Genomic DNA, 9,062 nt, shown 5'->3' on the forward strand with positions numbered 1-9,062 from the left:
ATGAATGTATTTACAATTTTGACGGTATAATATAGTTTTGATGAATTTATTCATTTATTGAGAAGACAACTACATTTTGAATGTGCCTTTACTGTTTTGCAAAAGGCCACAGAGTTCTTGTTGTGTTTTGTCAATGACGTTGTTCCAAGAAATGTACGCGATTGAGAAAACAGTGAAGAACAACACTGAACAAAATATTTTGGGCTAAATCACCTGCACTTAAGCATGTGACAAATATAGTTTTAGAATAATAATGATCATTTTAAGACTTTTTTTGTAACCAAACACCGAAAGATCCCAAACGTTCCTATTTGTGGCATTGCCACATGATACATCTACTCTTGTTGTGCATTATGATAAAATAAAAAGTAAACATCTCACTATAGCCAGACGTTCTATCAGGAAGTTATTCTCAAAGATCTTATCATTTTCTGAAAAGGACCTCTTGTTTCGTCTTGGTGAACTGTGAGGTATGGGGTCAAATACAATAAAAAAATATGAGACAATTAAAAAGCAAGCATGTAGGGGTTGTTTTACAATGTCTTTATGCAGCTAGACAAAAAACGACTTCACATTAGGCCAGGCAATGAAACATTTAAGAGGCAAATAGCAATGACATTTTCGTAATGCATTAGCCAGTGAGAGACGTGTGCTGGTGAAGACTGACCTCTTCTGGCCAGCATGAAGAAATAACTTAAGTGATTGTTGTCTGACTCTAGGTTAGATGTAACGGAGCACTCCAGGGTTATAGACAACATCGTCTGAATGTTGATTGTATCTAATGTCACCCCATCTGTCAGAGCCTGTGAGTCAGGTCATACAGAAAACGGATTTATTTTTGACACAGCAGGATTTTCCTTTGTTTTATAACATCACTCTACAGCCTTACAAGGTAGGATGTCCATGACACCCCTGAGACTTGGTCATCATAACAGAACAATTAATTTACGTTATTTTCCCCATTGATTATCATTATTTATGTTCATTTATGTTCACAGACAGAGTCTAAACCATCGTTTTTGTTTAACCCAAGCACCAAAAATCGACTATCAAAATTGAACCAACCACTCTCTTCAAACACAGGAACCCAAAGGAACACAGAACAGGCAACCCTTGCTAACTTATTTTGCACAGTGGAATAAAATACAACATTTTCATAGAACGTATAAAGAAATTGTAGGCTGATTATATATACAATTATATTATAGATATTATATTCACATCCTCATACAGATATATAATCTTAATTTGATCACTATTTTACTGATGAGAATTTTCCTGCACAACATGAAATGCAAACTTGTAGTTTATTCAAGGTTTAAAAAGGCTTCTAATGTCGGTCATTTCCACTTTAACATTTCAGACTTGATTTGCCCTAATGTAAAATGTATCAACCCCTACAAACATGTACATTAATTATAATCTATATTATAATTCCAATTTCCTGTTGCTGCGGGATTATTTTCCAACTGTAGCAATCTGGCTCTTAATTAAGATCCGACAGCTGTATGGTTGACAAGCAAACCAATTTGAAACGAAAATGTCTTATAATACTATAAGGCAAAAAACCTCAAATGATTCAACACATGTAACATACTGTAGATGTTGTATGTACAGCGCCTTCAGAAAGTATTCACACCCCTTGACCTTTTCCACAATTTGTTGTATTACAGCATGGATCAAATGTATAACTACATAATTCCACTTTGACATTGTTGGGTATTGTGTGTAGGCTAGTAACAAAACAACATCACAATTTAATCCAGGCTTTAACACAACAAATTGTGGAAAAAGTCAAGGGCTGTGAATACTTTCTAAATGCACTGTGCAGAACAAAAATATTTCAAAACATGCATCCTGTTTATAAACAAGGCACTAAAGTAATACTGGAAAAAATTGTGGCAAAGTAATTCACTTTTTGTCCATAATACAAAGTGTTATGTTTGGGTGCAAATCCAATACACCACATTACTGAGTGCCACCCTCTATATTTTTTCAAGCATTTCGGTGGCTGCATCATGTTATTGTATGCTTGTAATCGTTAAGGACTGGGGAGTATTTCAGGGTAAAAAATGTACGGAATGGAGCTAAGCACAGGCAAACACCTAGAGGAAAACCTGTTTCAGTCTGCTTTCCAAAAGACACTGGGAGATTAAAATGTGAAGTCTGCATATATGGGGAACGTATTTCATTTATTTTATTCAATTCAGTCTGGTATGAGAACAGTAGCCCATATCTGCAAAAGCAGGGTGTCTGCGGAAAGCTGAGTATCTTGACTATTCGTCGGTGCCTTCAAAACTTGGTATGACTTACGACCATATATGGGCATATGAATTTATAAGAATAAACACAATAAACACGGAATACGTTGACACACACCAAAAACCGGGCCTCTTCAGATCATGAGGATATCTTATTTGTCTGCCTGTGACCTACCGTTATTGATCACCAGCCCCGAGAGTCAAAATGTTTATTTAATACAACGTTTTCACCAAACAGCAAACATCTTACAGGGTAATCTTCGATTTGGTCTGTGCTATAGCTACATGGGGGGTATCAAATGAATCCTTAGGTTGGTATGAACAAATATAGCCTATTGCCAATATTATCTGATGATGTATGACTTAATGGAAACATCGAATGTCCACTTAGTGATGATATCTTTGCCCATCAAAAATATGACGTTGCCTGCTTCCTCGCTGTAGGCATCCATATCCCCTGTATGTCCCCCGATACCACCACAATGTTTGAGAGAGGTTGGTGTTGTTAAAAATGTAGTTTTATAGTGAACAATGACATCCAGTGTGCAAAAAGAGTGCGATTATCACATTCGTACACTTTGGAGAGGTTGAAATCTATTTGAAAATATATGGCAAGACCTAAAAATGGTTGTCTAGCAATGATCGACAACCAATTTGACAGAGGTTGAAGAATTTTGAAAAGAATAATGGGAAAATGTTTCACAATCTCAGTGTGGAAAGCTCTTAGAGACTTACCCAGAAAGATGCACAGGTGTAATTGCTGCCAAAGGTGCTTCTACAAAGTATTGACTCATGGGTGTGAATACTTATGTAAATGAGATATTTCTGTGTTTCATTTTCAATACATTTTCAATAATGTCTAAAAACATGTTTTCATTTTGTCATTATGGGGTATTGTGTGTAGATGGGTGAATTAAAAAATATGATTTATTCAAGGGTTATGAATACTTCCTAAGCCACTGTATGTGAATATTGGACTGTTTGGTTTGTTAGGTAGATACAGTATACTGTATAATAGTGTTAAATATTACAACACTCACCAAAAATACTGTTTTTGACAGTAAACTCTGAGTTTGGCTGGTATCAGTGGTGGTAGAATGGCTTACATCTGGACAAGTAGCTAAATCAGACTGTTTGATGTGTTCATGATTCCTGAGAGAATACAATTAGAGGGAAGTTTGAGATCCGCTATTGTTCTGGTAATGCAGTGAATATTGTCAGTGAATTCCATTAATATGATTATTAGCTTTAGGTGTTAACATACAGTATCTGGCATGTCAAATTGAAGAAAGGACCCCTGAAAAAGAGTAAAGGACTTCTAAAAGAGGACAAATACAAAGATAAATTGTTTCACCCTGCTTATTTTTAAGTAACAAACTGCAAACAATTCATTAAATACATTAAATGAACATCAAATAAAATAGACACTTGTCATTAATAAATACATCAACAAGAGTAAAATTCAATTACACTCAGCTATCAACTTGGACCCTTACGTCTTCCCCAGATCCAACTCAACACTGAGACAAAAGGAACTCATGTAAGAGCAACATGATGCAGTTTGACTCCTAACTAGGACAGGCAGGTAGGCAAGCAGTAGCAACTTCCTTCCTTTTTCTTTTCTAACCCATACACATACTCTCCCTCTCATCCTTCCTTTTTCTTTTCTAAACCATACATATACTCTCCCTCTCATCCTTCCTTTTTCTTTTCTAAACCATAGACATACTCTCCCTCTCATCCTTCCTTTTTCTTTTCTAACCCATAGACATACTCTCCCTCTCATCCTTCCTTTTTCTTTTCTAACCCATACACATACTCTCCCTCTAATCCTTCCTTTTTCTTTTCTAAACCATACACATACTCTCCCTCTCATCCTTCCTTTTTCTTTTCTAAACCATACACATACTCTCCCTCTCATCCTTCCTTTTTCTTTTCTAAACCATACACATACTCTCCCTCTCATCCTTCCTTTTTCTTTTCTAAACCATACACATACTCTCTTCTTAATAAGGGGTTTCCATAATAACTTGTGTGATACAGTTACATGCCTCCCATTCTCCCCAGACACTTTCTCTATGTGTCTCTCTCTCTCTCTTCCATTCAACTCGTGCTTTCTTGCCTGACAGACTAACTACAGAGTTTGCCAATGTTAGCTGATTAGTTACGACGCTGGGACAGTTTCCAAATGAATTGCATCAGTAGAAACTGGACAAAACATGCAACTTGTTAGCAGGCTCTGCAAATCCAACTCATCATATGAGCTCCACTGCACGGGCATCTATTAAGCTGTCAAATAATAGGAAAACGAGGCAATATACAGTGAGGGGAAAAAGTATTTGATCCCCTGCTGATTTTGTACGTTTGTCCACTGAAAAATAAATGATCAGTCTATAATTTTAATGGTAGGTTTATTTGAACAGTGAGAGACAGAGTAACAAACATATCTAGAAAAACGCATGACAAAAGTGTTATAAATGAATTTGCTTTTTAATGAGGGAAATAAGTATTTTACCCATCTGCAAAACATTTAAATTTTTTACATTTTATTTCACCATAATTTAACCAGGTAGACTAGTTGAGAACAAGTTCTCATTTGCAACTGCGACCTGGCCAAAATAAAGCATAGCAATTTGACACGTACAACAACACAGAGTTACACATGGAATAAACAATACATACAGTCAATAATACAGTAGAACAAAATAAAACAAACAGTCTATATACAGTGAGTGCAAATGAGTTAAGATAAGTGAGTTAAGGCAATAAATAGGCCCTGGTGGCAAAGTAATTAAAATATAGCAATTAAACACTGGAATGGTAGATGTGCAGACATGACTTAGTAATTGGTGGGAAAACCCTTGTTGGCAATCAGAGATCAGACGTTTCTTGTAGTTGGCCACCTGGGTTTGCACACATCTCAGGAGCGATTTTGTCCCACTCCTCTTTGCAGATCTTCTCAAAGTCATTAAGGTTTCGAGGCTGACGTTTGGCAACTCGTTCCTTCAGCTCCCTCTACAAATTTTCTATGGGATTAAGGTCTGGAGACTGGCTAGACCACTCCAGGACCTCAATGTGCTTCTTCTTGAGCCACTCCTTTGTTGCCTTGGCCGTGTGTTTGGGTCATTGTCATGCTGGAATACCCATCCACGACCCATTTTCAATGCCCTGGCTGAGGGAAGGAGGTTCTCACTCAAGATTTTACGGTACATGGACCAGTCCATCGTCCCTTTGATGCGGTGATGTTGTCCTGTCCCCTTAGCAGGACCTTGCGGGCGCTGCAGGATTTCAATCCTTCACGGCGTAGTGTGTTACCAATTGTTTTCTTGGTGACTATGGTCCCAGCTGCCTTGAGATAATTGACAAGATCCTCCTGTGTAGATCTGGGCTGATTCCTCACCGTTCTCATGATCATTGCAAATCCACGAGGTGAGATCTTGCATGGAGCCCCAGGCCGAGGGAGGATGACAGTTATTTTGTGTTTCTTCCATTTGCGTATAATCGCACCAACTGTTGTCACCTTTTCACCAAGCTGCTTGGCGATGGTCTTGTAGCCCATTCCAGCCTTGTGTAGGTCTACAATCTTGTCCCTGACATCCTTGGAGAGCTCTTTGGTCTTGGCCATGGTGGAGAGTTTGGAATCTGATTGATTGATTGCTTCTGTGGACAGGTGTCTTTTATACGGTTAACAAGCTGAGATTTGGAGCACTCCCTTCAAGAGTGTGCTCCTAATCTCAGCTCGTTACTTGTATAAAAGACACCAGGGAGCCAGAAATTTTTCTGGTTGAGAGGGGGTCAAATACTTATTTCCCTCATTAAACTGCAAATCAATTTATAACATTTCTGACATGAGTTTTTCTGGATTTTTTGTTGTTATTCTGTCTCTCACTGTTCAAATAAACCTACCATTAAAATTATAGACTGATAATTTCCTTGTCAGTGGGCAAACGTACAAAATCAGCAGGGGATCAAATACTTTTTTCCTTCACTGTATAGACTATGAATATGTGCACCTAGCAAAGATGACAAACCATAACCTACGCCCAACAAATAAAAAAATAATTGCTCTAGTCTTTATTTCGGTGGCTAGTTAGCTAGTTAGCTGGTTGTCTGTATAGCTAGCTAGTGAAAGTGACAGCTGAGGTTGACGCTTAGTGTGCACAGCCCTAAGTTGCTGCAACACACAACTTTTCTTGCCTGACAGACTAACTAGTTAGTTAGCTAGCTATAGCAAGCAGCTTGGGCAATTTCCATATGAATTACATCGGTAGAAATAAGACAAAACAACCAACTACACTGAACAAAAATATAAACGCAACATGGGCAACATTGGGCAATTTCCATATGAATTACATCGGTAGAAACAAGACAAAACAACCAACTACACTGAACAAAAATATAAACGCAACATGTGTTGGTCCCATGTTTCATGAGTTGAAATAAAAGTTGAAATAAAAGATCCCAGAAAAAGCTTCTTTTTCTCACATTTTGTGTACAAATTTGTTTCCCTGTTTGTGAGCATTTCTCATTTGCCAAGATAATCCATTACATATCAAGAGCTGATAAACAGCATGATCATTACACAGGTGCACCTTGTGCTGGGGACAATAAAAGGCCACTCTAAAACATGCAGTTTTGTCACACAACACAATGGCGTAGATATTTCGAATTTTGAGGGAGCATGCAATTGGCATGCTGACTGCAGAAATGTACACCATAGCTATTGCCAGAAAATGAATTGTTAATTTTTCTACCATAAGGTTGTATAAGAGAATTTGCCAGTACGTCCAACCAGCTTCAGAATCGCAGGCCACGTGTATGTCATTGTGTGGGCGAGCGGGTTTGCTGATGTCAATGTTGTGAACAGTGGTATGGGCAGACATAAGCTACGGACAGCGAACACAACTGCATTTTGTCGATGGCAATTTGAATGCACAAAAATACAGTGACGAGATCCTGAGGCCAATTTTAGGTATCTGTGACCAACAGATAAATACCTGTATTCCCAGTTATTTGAATTCCATAGATTAGTGCCTAATGAATTTATTTCAATTGACTGATTTCCTATTATGAATTGGAACTCAGTAAAATCAAGGAAATTGTTGCATTTTTATATTTTTATTCAGTATAGTTAACAGACTATATACAGCTAAACACTGCAATTATTTCCATGAGACAGAGAGCAATCATTAGAGCTCCACCGTTGATGTGCTCCTCTGTACCAACCAAGTTATCATGACATGACTTGCTAATATGAGAGCTATTCCCCAACTTTCACAGCATCAAACAACATCAACAACGCCAAACATTTATCTGCTGTTTACTTATTTCACTCACCTCAACATCTTCGCTTTTCAAAGTGCAAGGACGAGTCCGAATCAGTATCACCAACCAACATACAGTACCAGTCAAAAGTTTGGATAGACCTCCTCATTCAAGTTTTTTTTTAACATTGTAGAATAATAGTGAAGACATCAAATCTATGAAATAACACATATGGAATCATGTATTCACCAAAAAAGTGTTAAACAAATCAAAATATATTTAATATTTTAGATTCTTCAAAGTAGCCACCCTTTGCCTTGCTGACAGTTCTGCACACGCTTGGCATTCTATCAACCAGCTTCATGAGGAATGCTTTGCCAACAGTCTTGAAGGAGTTCCCACATATGCTGAGCACTTCTTGGCTGCTTTTCCTTCACTATGTGGTCCAACTCATCCCAATCCATCTCAATTGGGTTGAGGTCGGGTGATTGTGGAGGCCAGGTCATCTGATGCAGCACTCAATCACTCTCCTTGGTCAAATAGTCCTTACACCGCATGGAGGTGTGTTTTGAGTCATTGTCCTGTTGAAAAACAAATGATAGTCCCACTAAGGGCAAAACAGGTGGGATGGTGTATCGCTGCAGAATGTTGCTGGTTAAGTGTGCCTAGAATTCTAAATAAATCACGACAGTGTCACCAGTGTCACCAAGTACCGCCACACCATCACACCTCCATGCTTCACGGTGGGAACCACATATGCAGAGATCATCCGTTCACCAACTCTGTGTCTCACACAGCGATTGGAATCAAAAATCTCAAATATGGACTCATCAGACCAAAAGACAGATTTTGTGTTTCTTCTCTTCTTTTTTAACCCCCTTTTTCTCCCCAATCTCTTTGTATCCAATTGTTAGCAGTTACTGTCTTGTCTCATTGCTACAACTCCCGTATGGGCTCAGGAGAGATGAAGGTCAAGAGCCATGCGTCCTCCGAAACACAACCCAACCAAGCTGCACTGCTTCTTAACACAGCGCGCATCCAACCAGGAAGCCAGCCGCACCAATGTGTCGGAGGAAACACCGTTCACCTAGCGACCTGGTCAGCATGCATTGTGCCCAGCCTGCCACAGGAGTCGCTTGTGCGCGATGAGACAAGGATATCCTTACCGGCAAAACCCTCCCTAACCTGGACAAAGCTAGGTAAATTGTGCGTCACCCAATGGACCTCCCGGTCGTGTCCGGCAGCGACAGAGCCTGGGCTCGAACCCAGAGTCTCTGGTGGCACAGCCTTAGACCACTGCGCCACCCGGGAGGTTATTTCTCTCTTCTTCTTGTTGGTGTCCTTTAATAGTGGTTTCTTTGCAGCAATTCGACTATGAAGGCCTGATTCACGCAGGTTCCTCTAAACAGTTCATGTTGAGATGTGTCTGTTTCTTGAACACTGTAAAGCATTTATTTGGGTTGCAATTTCTGAGGCTGGTAGCTCTAATTAAATTATAATCTGCAGCAGAGGTAACTCTGGATCTTCCTTTCTTGT

The sequence above is a fragment of the Oncorhynchus gorbuscha genome, linkage group LG18 (assembly GCF_021184085.1).
Source record: "Oncorhynchus gorbuscha isolate QuinsamMale2020 ecotype Even-year linkage group LG18, OgorEven_v1.0, whole genome shotgun sequence".
Classification (NCBI taxonomy): domain Eukaryota; kingdom Metazoa; phylum Chordata; class Actinopteri; order Salmoniformes; family Salmonidae; genus Oncorhynchus; species Oncorhynchus gorbuscha.